At 52.0% G+C, this 13,263-nt stretch overlaps 1 non-coding gene across 1 annotated transcript; it reads right to left on the bottom strand.

Moving 5' to 3' along the window:
* Positions 1-8,599: 8,599 nt before the first annotated feature.
* On the bottom strand, positions 8,600-8,718 carry LOC112473833. The gene has a single exon (XR_003044180.1). It is a non-coding gene; the product is annotated as a 5S ribosomal RNA (ribosomal RNA).
* Positions 8,719-13,263: the final 4,545 nt, after the last annotated feature.

Below are 13,263 nucleotides of genomic sequence, written 5' to 3'. Positions count from 1 at the left end.
GAAAACAGGCACGAACAGGTGTTAGGGGGCGTTAAAGACATCAGCACTGGTTGAGTGTTCTCCTCAACACAGTCAGCAAGACTGAAGAAGAATTGTGAGGGGAACGACCTTCTCCCTGGGGACCCTGCTCTTCACGGTGGTGTCCAGGGCTTCCTCCGCTGCCGGCATGTGCCTGCTGTTTGGTGATTCTGCTTTAGACAGACAGAGGTAGCTGCTTACGGAAGGCGCTTCTTTTGCAAAAGAGTTTTTTACACGAGACCATGGACACCGTCTGTGACGTCGCCCGGCTCCTGCCCCAGGGTGGTCATAAACACTGGGCAAGTCACAGTCTCTCTGAGCCTTAGTTTCCTCACCCGGACTCACCTGAGGTCACTCAGCTCTGACCCGGGCATTCCAATGGGGACCTCTGTAGCTTAGAGGCAGGACCACAGGTTTTGGCTCTGAAGACACCAGGGTTTGACCACTGCTCCGTTTGTCATTAACTAGGTGGCCTTGGTTATGTCGCCCACCCTCTTTGAGTCTCATTTCTTCAAATGAAAATACTAGTGCCTACGTCAGAAGGTTTGTGTAGAACTGAATGGGATCAATCACTCTGGCGCACGGCGACCGCTAAGTCCCTGTTGAATGAACACACTCAGGAACACACCCGCCGGCCACCGCTCCAGCTCCCTGGGCCTCAGCAGCCTGTGCCGTGGGTGGTGACCCTGTTACACAGATGGAGAAACTGAGACCGAAGAGTCAGGCCAAGGGCAGGAGCCAGGACCTTGGCCTCCAGCTTCCTGCCACGATGCCACTGCTTCCAAAACGCCAGTTCACTGCACTTGGGTTTAGAATTTTCCTTTCAGAGACTCTGGGAAAGGCTTAGTCTTTCCACTGACTTGGGAACCATAATTACCGTATTAACTGGAGAAAACACTTGGTTTTTCCTGGGACACATAAAGAGCAGAGGCAGGCCTTAGCAGTGAGGGTCTGGGGACAAACAAAATGCCCCTGTCACTCAGAGAGTAACCACGCTTTCTTTGGTCCAGGCACCTAAGTCGAGGAGCGACTGTTAATCCTGAACGTCTGAAATCAGAATCAGGCTCACAGGGCATCGGGCACTTGGGCGGGGGGAGTGTCAAGAGCCTTCCACAGGAGCTTGGCTCAGCCTGAAAGGAGCAGTCTAGCTAGCTCCCCACTAGCCACGTCTCCGAGGTCAGAAGTATGTGGGACCCATTACTGTGGGGGTGGGGTGGGGTAGAGGAGGGAGGGAGGCAGCTCTTCCTGGTCCTCAGTGGGGGGTTTAGGAAATGTGGATTTGGATGGCTCTGTGATTAGCCTAATTATGTTGTTTATATCTGGCCAGGTGTGAAGACAGAAGGCAGGTGTTCCAACCCCCCACCCCCACCCAGCCCAGTTTAAACTGGCTTTGTTGTTAACTGTGAAACTAACTCTATTTGGGCATCTCATTTAGCTGCCTAATAGAAAAAGCCGAGTGTCTGCAGTGAATGGGAAGAAAGATTATGCTGGAAATTTCATTAGGGAACGTGCTTTCCAGATCCATGCATCATCCATCCATCCATCCATCCATCTATCCGTCCATCCATCCATCCATCCATCCATCCATCCATCCATCCATCCATCCATCCATCTATCCGTCCATCCACCTATTATCCATCCACTACCTATCCACCCATCCCCCATCCTTCCCAAGGCAGGCTGGAGGGGGAGCTTTCATCCTCGAATCCTGGAAATCCTCGCAACTACTCCAGTCTCTGCCCCTGACCCGCTGTGTGATGCTGGGCAGCCAAAGCAGCCTTTCTGAGCCTCTGTCAGCTCCCCCTGCAAAGCAGAGCTGATAATACCTTCATCAGGAGAATGTTAAGTGGCGTTCCTCTGACAAGGCTCATTAAGTGCCCAGGATGGTGCTTGTTACATAGCTGGCACTTAGTAAATGTTGGTTTCCGGCATCATCTTTCTGGTCGAGGACCTGCCGTTTGCTTGTTTTTTTCCTTCATTCCTTCATCGCTGCCATCCACTGTTGCTCCACGTGGCGTGAGGCCGTTTCTGGGGACACGGCCGTGCACAAGAACAGCGGGGCTTCTGCCTTCATGGAGTTTACAGTCTGGTTGTTGAACAAAACTGTGCATGATAGAGATTACAGACGGGCCTTCCTTATCTGACCTGTACGTGTGTTTTGCTTGCTCAGTAATGGGCTTTAAAAAAAAAATAGACTTTAGTTTTTAGAGCAGTTTTAGGTTCACAGCAAAACGGAGCAGGAAATACAGCGATTTCCCACGTACCCTCTGCCCACAGCCTCCCCCATGATCGACACCTCTTTCTCCAGACCAGTGCGTTTATTACCATCGAGGAACTGGCACTCAGATGTCATCGTCACCCGAGTCCATACTGTGCACTGGGGTTCACTGTTGGTGCTGCGCATCCTACTGGCTTTGACGCACGCATAATGCCATGTATCCATCACGACAGTGTCGCACAGGATAGTTTCACTGTCCCCAAAACCCTCTGTGCTCCGCCTAGTCACCCTGCTCTCTCCCCAGCTGGCAACTGCTGGTATTTTGTATCGTCTCTTTTCCAGAACATCACACAGGTGGAATCCTGCAGTATGTAGCCCTTTCATTGGCTCCTTTCACATAGCGATAGGCATTTCAGGTTCTTCCACGTCCTTTCGGGGCTTGAGAGCTCATTTCTTTGTAACGCTGAATAGCATTCCCTTGTCTGGACATACCTCAGTTTACCCATTCACCCACTGAAGGTTGTCTTGGTTGCATCCATGTCTTGGCAATTACGAACAAAGCCGCATAAACCAGCCCCTCAAGGCCCAGGTTTTATGTGGACAGAAGTTTTTCAGCGTGTTGACTTTTTTTCTAAATTAGTGCCAATATTAAAAACAAACACTCAAACAGGACTTGTAGCTTCTCTTGAAAATGGAAAGATCCAGTATCTCATTCCCGCAGGGCAGTGAGGACGGGCGCTGCGGCCCTCTCGGGGCTGGACCTCTCCACGGCCCTGCAGGCCCCGCCCAGCTCTCTCTGCTCGTCGTCGGCCTGATGGCTTATGTCTCTAGGCATGTGAGTTCGCGATCTCCGGGGGGATGATGTGTGCCTTATCTCACCACTGCCTTATTCACTTAAAACTAAACCCTTACGTACCGCTTACTTGGGATCTAAGAGCTTTACGAAATTTAACTCTTTCAATCTTCATGGAACTTCTATGAGGCCAGAACTACTATGATCCTTATTATACATGTGAGGGAACTGAGGCATAGAGCTGTTAAATAAATTGTCTAAGGTCACACAGCTAGGAGCATCATGGACAGGATTTGAACCCAAGCTGTCTGGCTCTTAAGCACTAAGCTATGCATATTCTAGGAGTGGTGGGCAGGGAGACAAGGGTGAGCAATCGAGGAAAAGCCACAGGGCAACGGAGCCAGTAATCGGGAGGCCAGAAACAGCCAGGGAGCTCAGAAGAGAGGGAAATATCACGGGTCTCCTGGCTCTCCAAAGTGCCTGGTGTGTTGTAGATGATCAGCTAGTGCTAGTAAAGTCAGGGAGGGCTTCCTGGAGGCAGCGTCCACTGGCTGGGCCTTGAGGGGCTGGTTGGAAGAGACTAGGAACTGCTTCATGGCCAGGGGACACGTTCCCTTAGACTCTCATAAGACTTGACAACAGTTCACTTTTTGGACCCTTGGTGGCGTGCTCCTATCTTACAGGCAGATATATGGGATATGAGCCCTGCACTTGCTCATCGTTAGGAGAAGCCATGATGCTCAGTCCTCCCGTCGTAGATGTGGAGGGCAGTTAACCCAAGGTGGGTACTGGGCAGTGGGCTGGCAGGGTCGTGAGAAGGCTGTGGCAAAGTCTAGAGCATCAGAGAGCAGAAGCTGGCACGGACATCGGGGAGAAACGCTTACTGATTGTGACCTGTCTCGGGCAGGGATGCCTGGGAACCTCTGCCCTCGGACTAGAGTCTGTACTGGACGACAGCCAGCTCCACGGAGACACCCACAGCCTTAGCAGGCTGTAGAGCTGGGGCCTCCCTCTGTCCAAGAAGAAACCGAGGCCCAGGGAAGGAAGGGGTCACTGGGTTGCAGATTTGGGATTCAAGTTCCCCAGAAACATGATTCATGCCAAAGGCATCCACTTCACTGAATCAAGGCCACCACCATCTTAACTCACCGTGACATCTCATTGACCATTCACACTGAATCTTGGCTCATCAAGAAAAGCAGGCAGGCAGAGCATTTGTGATCTGTGCAGGTGGTCCCCCCGCCCCCGCCTCACACACACACACACACACACACACACACACACACACATTACCCTCCTGTACTCTCTCCAGCCCAGGTTGCTGCAGCCCTGTGCCCTTTCAAAGCCCACCGCGAGGGCAGGCGGCTTTACTTCCAGAAGCGGGGCCAGCAGAAACGGGCCTTTGGGCTGCTGTGATGTGGAAAGCTGCAGGCTCGTCCTGGTTGTGTCGCCTTCCCAGTGTTCCCCCTCCCTCTTTTAAACCAGGCTTTTAAGCGCCCGCCCTCAGCCTGCCAATCGCCTCGCTGCAAAGCTATTTAGAGACTTCCTGTTCCACATGCTAATTAACAGTCTATGAATGTTAACTTTCACCCAGGCCGTGTAGCTGCCACGATCCTTCGGGAAGGCCTGCATTTGCCACGCCGAGTCCTGGCTATGCTTTTCTGCCTTCCTTCTAACCTGGACGCACATGGGGACCTGGCAGGGTTATCGCAGGAACTGCTGCCTTAGGCCAAAAGAACCGCATTGGATCCTTTATCGTGACCCGCCTTGCCATTTCTGGCAAGTTCACCAAACACAGCTGCCCGACAGAGAGGTCCATGCTGGATCCCCTCCTCCACCCCCCACGCCCATCCACGAGATGCTCTCAGTCTTGGAACGAACAAATAAACCACGGTAATTCTGAGGAATAATTTGTGTATTTAGTTTTTCACAATAACCTCTATGCGGCCAGGACCCTTTTACAGACAAGAAAGCCAAGGTCTAGTGAGATCTAGTAACTTGCCTAAGGACAGACACGTAGCTAGTAGCAGGCAGAGCTGGGATTTGAACCCAGGCCATCTATGTCCTTTTCTCTATTGAGTTTGGTCTTGTTGATTTATAGCAGGTCTTTAAATACCAAAGAAATTGTCTCTTTATCTGTGATACGAGTTGCAAATGCTTCTACCTGTTCGTTGCTGGCCTTTTGACTTTAATCTTTCCTTGTGCAGTCTTTAAATTTTACTGACGAGAATTTAATCATCTTTTCTGTCGTGGCATTTGAGCTTTGTATTATTCTTAGAGAAAGGACTCCCCCTTTTCTGGAATTAGATGCAGAAATGCTGTGCTTTCTTCTCACATTTTGAGAGTTTGCTTTGTTGTGTTTACTTTTTTTTTTTGCATGTAAATATTTGTTCCACTTAGAACTGTTCCTATGCCTCGCATGAGGTGTGGTCGTCTCTCACGGTATCAGCTGTGACATCGTCTCCTGAGTTAAAGGAGCTGCAGCTCAGAGTATAGGAATGCCCATGGACATTTAGCAATTGGTTGCCCCAGGCATTTGCATGGAGGACGTTACTCAAGCTTGAAATCATGACTTGGATGAGGACTGCCCTATTCCCAGACCCTTAGCAACTGACATTTAGGGCCCCTTGAGCTGGAGGCCGGGCACCCTCTCGTGTCAAGCCCGAGACTGACGCTGGGGATCAGGGGATGAATAAGTCAGTCTCGCCTTCAAGGATCGTGCAGGCCAGTAGACAGACAGACAGACAGACCCAGTGAGGTGAGCCATTGATTGAAGGCCAGCTCAGGGCCATGCTGGCCTGCCTTGAGGAGCTGTGCCAGGAGCGACTGAGAACTTCTAGCCATTCGAGATGTGCCCACTCAGCTGTCTAGCGGAGAGGGATGAGGCCAGTGAGAAGCGGGTGTGCAAAATCCAAACAACGAGACTGGGAGGGACCTGGGCTCTGACTCAAACGGAGACACAGCTCTCTAGCTAACTGAGGCTCCACCCATGCTTCAGTGAGAAGGGACTGGAGGCCCGAACGGAATTATGATGGGTAGGATTTCCATTATGTTCTGCGCAGTGCACGTGTATGTACAGTTGCCCTTGCCAGCGCCACCCGGATGTTTTCTCGAGAGGCAAGCGGGACATTTCCTTCCAGTCTGAACATCCGGGGTGTGCCCTGGCTCGAGAAAAGCCAGCACTGCAGTTGGGTGTGACACCGGTCTCCTCGGTTCTTAGCTGTGGGGTGCCAGGCAAGTCACTTTGCCTCCCCCACTATCTTCTCTTCCGGAGCACGGAGAGGACAATATGGACTTTCGTCGAGTTCTCGTGGGACCGGAAGTGGTAGGCGTCCAATGCCCGGCAGTGGCTGGGTGCCCGAGAGTTAATAATAGCGATGGCGATAACTATTATCGTGTTCTCACCGCTGTGCACCGGGCGGGAGCGCGTGTCAGCCATCGGTCCACCGTCCCAGTACGAGACGGGATCTGGCACAAGGTGGAGGCAGGCAGCACACGGTGGCCCCCCCTTCTGAAACGTGGTCCCCTCCGGCCCGGGCGGGCGTCTTGCCTCTCCTGCTCACTGGCTTCCCTCCTCCGTTTTCCATCTTTCTGTCTCTCAGACTTCCTGTAGGTGAAGGATGGGTAGACTCACCTGTGCAGCCCCCAGAGCACCGAGACTGGGCTGAGGGCTCCCAGTCAGGTGGGCGTTTCAGCTGGGTGGAGGTGAGCGACCTCGCATTTGCTGTGTGGCCCTGGGCAGTTACACCTCTCGAGTCCCCAGTCCGTGGGATAAACTGTAGGACCGGACGCCTCAGAACTTCCCCTGAACGGACGATGTCACCGCTTGCTTTGTAAAGACGCCCCACACGCACTCCTGACATCCATGTGGCTTTTGTCTTAAAGCTTTTTGTAGTGTCTTTTTTTCAACCCAAGGCATAAATGTGTCTAGAAGAGCAACTTGAAAAGTTCCTTCTTATATATTGCCAGAGACTCCAGGTATCCTGAAGAACGTTTCACAGTAGGAGAGGTGGGGTGGGCGAAGATGGGACACCTCCGGGGGACTGGCTGGCTGCCTGGCTGTCTGGCCCCCTGGGGAGGCAGCAAGATGCAGAAGAGCCTGGCAAAGACCACAGACCCGAGAGGGCTGGGTGACCTCAGGCTCGCCGGCAGACTTCTCTGAACTGGGCTGCAAAGGCGAGGGGCTGGGTTCCAGTCCTGCCTGGCTGGGAAGTTCTGCATCTGTCTGTGGGTGGAAGGGTGGAGGGCCCCTGTGAAAGCGCAGGGAGCGACAGTGAGAATGATCAGCCTTTTCTCCGCTTTGTGTCTGAGGGCGCCCTCCAGAGGCTCATTGTCTCATTCCATTCTTCCTGGCTGACAAATGAGATCAGGGCAGTTTGGGGAACTTAAGAAGCTTAAGATACTTGAGGATGCAGAGGTAGCGTGGAGGGGATCCTTGAAAAGCTTCTGCTCTGCTGCCAGTGCTTTCTCTTACCTAGTCTTTCCCAGAATTTGGTCAGAAGCCTGGGTTCCAGCGGCCCCTTCCTGTCCTGCAGCTTCCAGCCGGGCCTGGCTGGTCCGGCCGTGGCCGCTGCTCTGGCGCCGCCTAGTGGTGGGCGTGGAGAGCGCGGGCGCCCTGTTACCTCTGAGGGCGGAGGCGCCTTGTTCATCTCGCCCTAGACCCGCTGGGGGGCGGGGGGAGGGTCGCATGCCCTCTCAGCTCTGTCTGCTTCATATTTATACAAGCTAGCAAACAAAACGCCTTTCATCTTCCTCAAACGTTTCGTTTCTCTATTGCGTGCCAAGTGTGCTTTTTCCTGGTCGGTTCGGTATTTATATTTAATGCTGTTTTGTTCCTGACATTTAAACTACAGGGAGGGCGCAGAGCCCAGGGGCCAGTGTGTGCGTGTGGCCTCCCCGCCACGCTCTCTGGGCCTCGGTTTCCTCATCTATCAAATAGGAAAATTAATTCAGAGGTTTGACGCAGCCTTTAAGCACCATGACTATGGGGAGCTTAGTGACGTGGGGAATGCCCGTGTTGAAACGTTTAGGTGAGTTTATGGACTACGAAGCCAAGATTTCATCTAACGTGATGAAAATTATATTAGTTTTCATTAAAATTTATTGTTTATATGATATATTATGTAAATACAATACAGAGTACACAGCATACAACATAATATCTGTGGGCAGCAAGAACGGTGGTGATGGTGGCACTTTCTGAGCTCGCTGTCACCGTTTTGGGAATTTGGAATGAAAGGCTCTTGACTCTGAACTTGTTCCCACAGCAAGGAGGCTGCCAGGTAGTGAGGGCCCAGTCGTGGGACATTTGTTCACCAGACGTCATGTGGCTCGGAGGTTCCCAGCCCTGGCTGCACATGAGAATAATCTGGGACAGGTTTCTATAAATTCAGAGGCCCAGGCCCCACCTCGGATGAGCTAAATCAGAACGTGAGGGCTGGACCCAGGTCCCCGCAGCTTTATTTTTTTATTGTTGTTTGTTTGTTTGTTTGTTTGTTTTTTAAGGAGAGGCAACCCTTGGTTGACCTCACAGATTGCAAGGACCTTGTCAGCTTATTTTTTATTTTTTATGCCTACAGCACCTGGTCTTCCTAGGTGGTCTCCCATCCAAGTACTAACCAGGCCCGACCCTGCTTAGCTTCTGAGATCAGACAGGATCGGGCTTGTTCAGGGTGGCATGGCCGTAGACTTCCCACAGTTTTAAAGCAATGCATAGAACCCCAACTTGGAGTAGGTCTGAGTCTGGGGCTGGGCGGTCACATAACGTAAAGGGGGTCGGGACTGGTACGTGCTGGTCATTCGTCGGACATCGGAGCACAGTGCTGGCCCCTGTCCGGGTCCACCTGCCACTCTGGGCCATCTCCTAGGGCCATTCCCTTGTTATCCCCCAGCCAGTCAGCTAGAGTGGTAAGTTTCCTTTCTCTCCCTGAGCCCCTCTCTGCCCGCCCTTCACCTTCTGTCTCTCCTTTGAACCAGAGGCCAACCCACCTCGGGGTGTGTGGGACTTGCTGGGTGGGAGCACTTCACGGTGTCCTGCTGAGCTTGGACCGCAGTGGCCAGAACACCAGGAGGAAGGAGAGGCGTCCTACGGGAGTCTTGGCTGCATCTGACTGGGAGGGTGGCAGCGCTGGGGTTCTTCCTGTGAGCTCTATTTGTGTGTGTGTGCGTGCGTGTGTGTGTGTGTGTGTGTCCGTGCACATGTGGAGAGCACTGGTGTGACCACGCATCAGTACACACTTATCATTGGGGTGTGCAGCTGTGTGAACGTGTGTGCACGTGACTGCTAGGTCATCCAGAAGGTAAGATTAAGCACATACATGTCCAAGGCTCCGGCAAAGCCAAGGCACTGAAACAAATGAACAAAATGGGTGAATGAATATGTAGACAAACAAATCAATGCATGCATGGAAAATCAATAATTTAGTATTGCAGTCAAAAAAGTTCAGAAAGGAGTTACTTTATTTTTAGCACACACATATGTTTTGTGACATTTGACATTTTGAAAAAATAACCTTTTCTTTCAAATTCTGTATGGTGAGCAGGGAGTATCCATGAGCTTCTCCATGCTTAGGGCCTCTTACAGGTGATACGTGATCCTGGCCCACACACGTGCTAGTGTGAGCCTGCCTGAGAATGCGCTGGAAGTATGTGACACATACATCCTGTGTAAATCCATGCATGTCCTTGCATGGGGTGTGCACATGTACGCACAGAGGAGCTGCAGGCAGATGCGGGGGTTCTTATGAATTGCTGTACATACCTGGACTTGCACAAGGGCGCTGATGGGTTTTTGTGGGTGTATGTGCTTGTGGGTACATGTTTTCCTGCCTACAGAGAGGTGTCTGTAGCTCAGCCACCATCTCTTAACTACAAGTGTAAAAGGCAAGCACTAAATTCTTTAGAACGTAGGAACAGATTCTGAAGCTAAGTGTGTGTTTGAACGTCTCGTGGCTCAGGCTTGCGTGCATCTTCCTCCGTCTGCGGCCTCGCTCATGCACTAGTCCAAACACAGAGCGATGAGCACATATGTAATCGTGACCATGAAGACAACTGTGGTGAGTGGGAATCGGCTGTTCCATCCAACCAGAGGCTGGCATTTCAGACTATTGGGATTGGGAAGATTTGAGACTTTTGATTTTCTAGTCAAGGATGAAAACTACTAAGTGAAAACGAGGCAAGAGAATATTCCAGCAGGTAACTAAGGCCTCCAGGGAGATGAGGGTCCGATAAACAGGGGTGACCACAGCAGTCCGGGGTGCCCACATTCGCCCTTCCTCTGGCCATGCAGTGATGGTGACTTTTAGTGGCCCCTGGTGATGGGTTTTGCCTCCTGTGAACAGATTTGGGAAAGAACAGAACCCAGAAAAATACAGACTATTAGGTGTGAGATCCTCTGTTAGATGTGAGATCTTTGGAGCCATCCCAACCACCTGGCCAAGAAAGGCATGTGACCCATCTGTGAAGTCACCTCGCTGCGGGCAGCGCATCTAGAACCAGGTGACTTCTCCTGACCTGGCCATGCTCGGCCCACACACCCCTCCACCCCTCCTGGCATCCTGGCTGTCCTGGCCCCACCTTAGTCCCCAGCCAGAGTGTGAGCACTAGGCGGGAACAGGTGCCAGCATGATTTCAAGGTGTCTGGACCCTGGATATGTCTATTGTTTGTGTCCAGCCATCGACTCAGAAGGTCCCCATTAAAATGAAACTTCCTTTATGTCAGCCAACATTTTATGTAAAGGGCCAGATAATAACTTTTTTAGGCTTTTCAGGCTAGATGGACTCTGTTGTAGTTACTTAACTGCCCCTTAGTGAGTGCAGCCTCGGACAATACATGAACGAATGGGCATGGCTGCACTCCAGTGAAGCTTTATTTACAAAAACAAAGATTGGGCTGGATTCGGCCCCTGGACCTCGCTTGTCCGCCCCTGCTCTGTGCAGCAGACCTCTGCCCAGCATATCCGTTTCTGCTTCTTTTGGTAAAACAAGTCTCCCTTTTGAGAACTATCCTTCTCCCGTTTTCAAATGTTGACTTGCAGTTATTCGCTTGGTTCAAGATAATCAATGTGTCCTGCCTGGCTCCCTACCCCTCAAATACTAGTTGGTTCAAATATGGACACCTGATGTAGTGGGTGCCAGTGAGAGTTGGGGGTCTTCGTTCAACCCCTGGGGGAAGAGACGATCTTTCTTCTCTGCAGCTGCGAGGTCTGGAGCTGGCGCAGCCCTTTTGCTTCCCAGGGGAGAAATCCTGGGATCGCCAGGGGGCGCTGTGGAGCCTGAGGTGGAAGGAAGAGAGAATGGATGGAAAATGCGTTCACCCTGGTGACATCATTTGAGCTCCAAGGTCAAGCCTCACCCAAAGCTCGAACAATTTTTGGACTTCTCAGTTATGTGAGCCAGTAAATTCCCTTTATGGTTTAAGCCATATGACCCGGGTGTTCTGTCACTCACAGCCTAACCTCCTACCTGATGCAGCATCCTGATGCTCTCTGGGTCCCTGTGCGGGTCAGCCTCCTGCATGGCAGGGGGCTTCTCTCGGCTTGAGGTGCTGTAAGTTTGCCTCTGAGACCCTGGCTGCAGCCTTTGAGCCTCTGACGCATTCTTCTCTAGAAGCAGCCTGAGCACGATCTCTCCCGGGCTCCAGGACCCTGAGCCAAACTCTGCCTTTGGTCTCGAACCAGGGCTGAGCTTTGCCGTGATGGCTGGGAAGCCTGGATTCTCCGGCCTGTGAACTCTGAAATGTTCTCTCACGGAAACATCTGGGCCTTCCTCTGGCCCCAGGGTGCACACCTCTCAGGCTGCCATAAGTCACGACAGCACGTCAAGGGTTTTATTGGGGTTATGAATTATGGATATGGCCCGGGCTGTGCACTTTTCATTATTTTTTTCCTGCTGCAATTAAGCCACAAATCATACTTGAGAAATGGGAGGGTGACCGAATTAGTCAGGATTCGCTCATAATAGGCTGACCCTGGAAAAGTCATCCAGGAGGGGGTCAGATGTTTGCCAGCTCCCCAGAGCGCGGGCCAGCAGACAGACAGTGTCTCCTCGCCCGGGTTTCCAGCTAATGGACTTCGTACAGCTGAGAGGCTCACGCTGCCCAGCCACGCGTTTAACCCGCTCGGTGCCTTCGGCCGGCCTCGGCCGGGAAGCAGAGAGACGCCACGGAGAACGCGTGAGCTCGGAGGCTGGGCGGGTCCTGCTCCTTGATGACCGTCAGACCGAGGACCAGTTTTCTGAGCCCCTAAGTGGCTGAGACAAGGAGTGAATGGGACCGTTCCCAAGTTCAGAGACTCTGAGATAAGAAGGCTTTTACCCTGCTGGAGCGCGTGATTCCTTACCCTTTAAAAATTAGCTTTTTATTGAAATATGATGTGCACGTAGAAAAAACACACAGCTTGATCAATTTTCAGCCTGTGCATCTGGTACCCAGATCAACGTGATGGTTTGCTACTACGGAGGGGAGCGGTCAGGCTTTTGGCCCTTGAGGAGCTCATGGCCAGCCAAAGAGAAGGATGCGTAAGCAACGAGCAAACAGCATTAATCACAACCAAGTCGAGGTACAGCGGGGCCACGGCACTGCTCTTTGGCAAGGGCGTGTCGTGACGTCTACTATTGCTCGGTGCGATCTGCCTCTCTCCCTCCAGCCAGAGACATGGCTGAACTTCCTGGTCCCCGGGCAGTTGAGTAGGTCAGGTGACAAGATCTGGTCCCTCGGTGTGAGTGGACATGACTTGTGTCACTTGTGGGTGAAAGATGTAATTGCTGGCCTGCGTGAGACTCTCCAGGGCGGCCGCTCCCTCTCTAGTGGTGACCATCGATGTTTGAGACGGGGCATGGAGAAGGGAGATGTGGAGCTAGAGGCCTCACCCACCTCAGAGCACACGCGGAAGGAGCGCCTGTTGTTGAGAGGCCCCCGAGATCCTAGGGTTGATTGACACAAGGTCTGGTTTCACTCATCTTTGCGAGATGTTTGAAGACGACTCTGATATCAGCTGATGACCAAGGCTGACAATAAAGAATGAGTGATCCATGTCATTAAGACGAACGAGAGTGGGTGAAATCAGTAAGATATTTGGTGACTGGTGTCTTCGTCGTCCAGCCACCTAAGTAATCCATGGGGACTTTGTCTGATGCTCTATCTTTACGTCTCTCTTCTCTCCATTTCTATGACCAAACGAATAATCTATCCCAGAGCTGTTTCTCACATCCTTCCCTTCTGTCCATCCCCACGGCC

Source organism: Pteropus alecto, unplaced genomic scaffold (genome assembly GCF_000325575.1).
Source record: "Pteropus alecto unplaced genomic scaffold, ASM32557v1 scaffold8, whole genome shotgun sequence".
Classification (NCBI taxonomy): domain Eukaryota; kingdom Metazoa; phylum Chordata; class Mammalia; order Chiroptera; family Pteropodidae; genus Pteropus; species Pteropus alecto.
The sequence above is the reverse complement of the archived record's forward strand: the minus strand, read 5'-3'. Positions and strand labels throughout refer to the sequence as shown.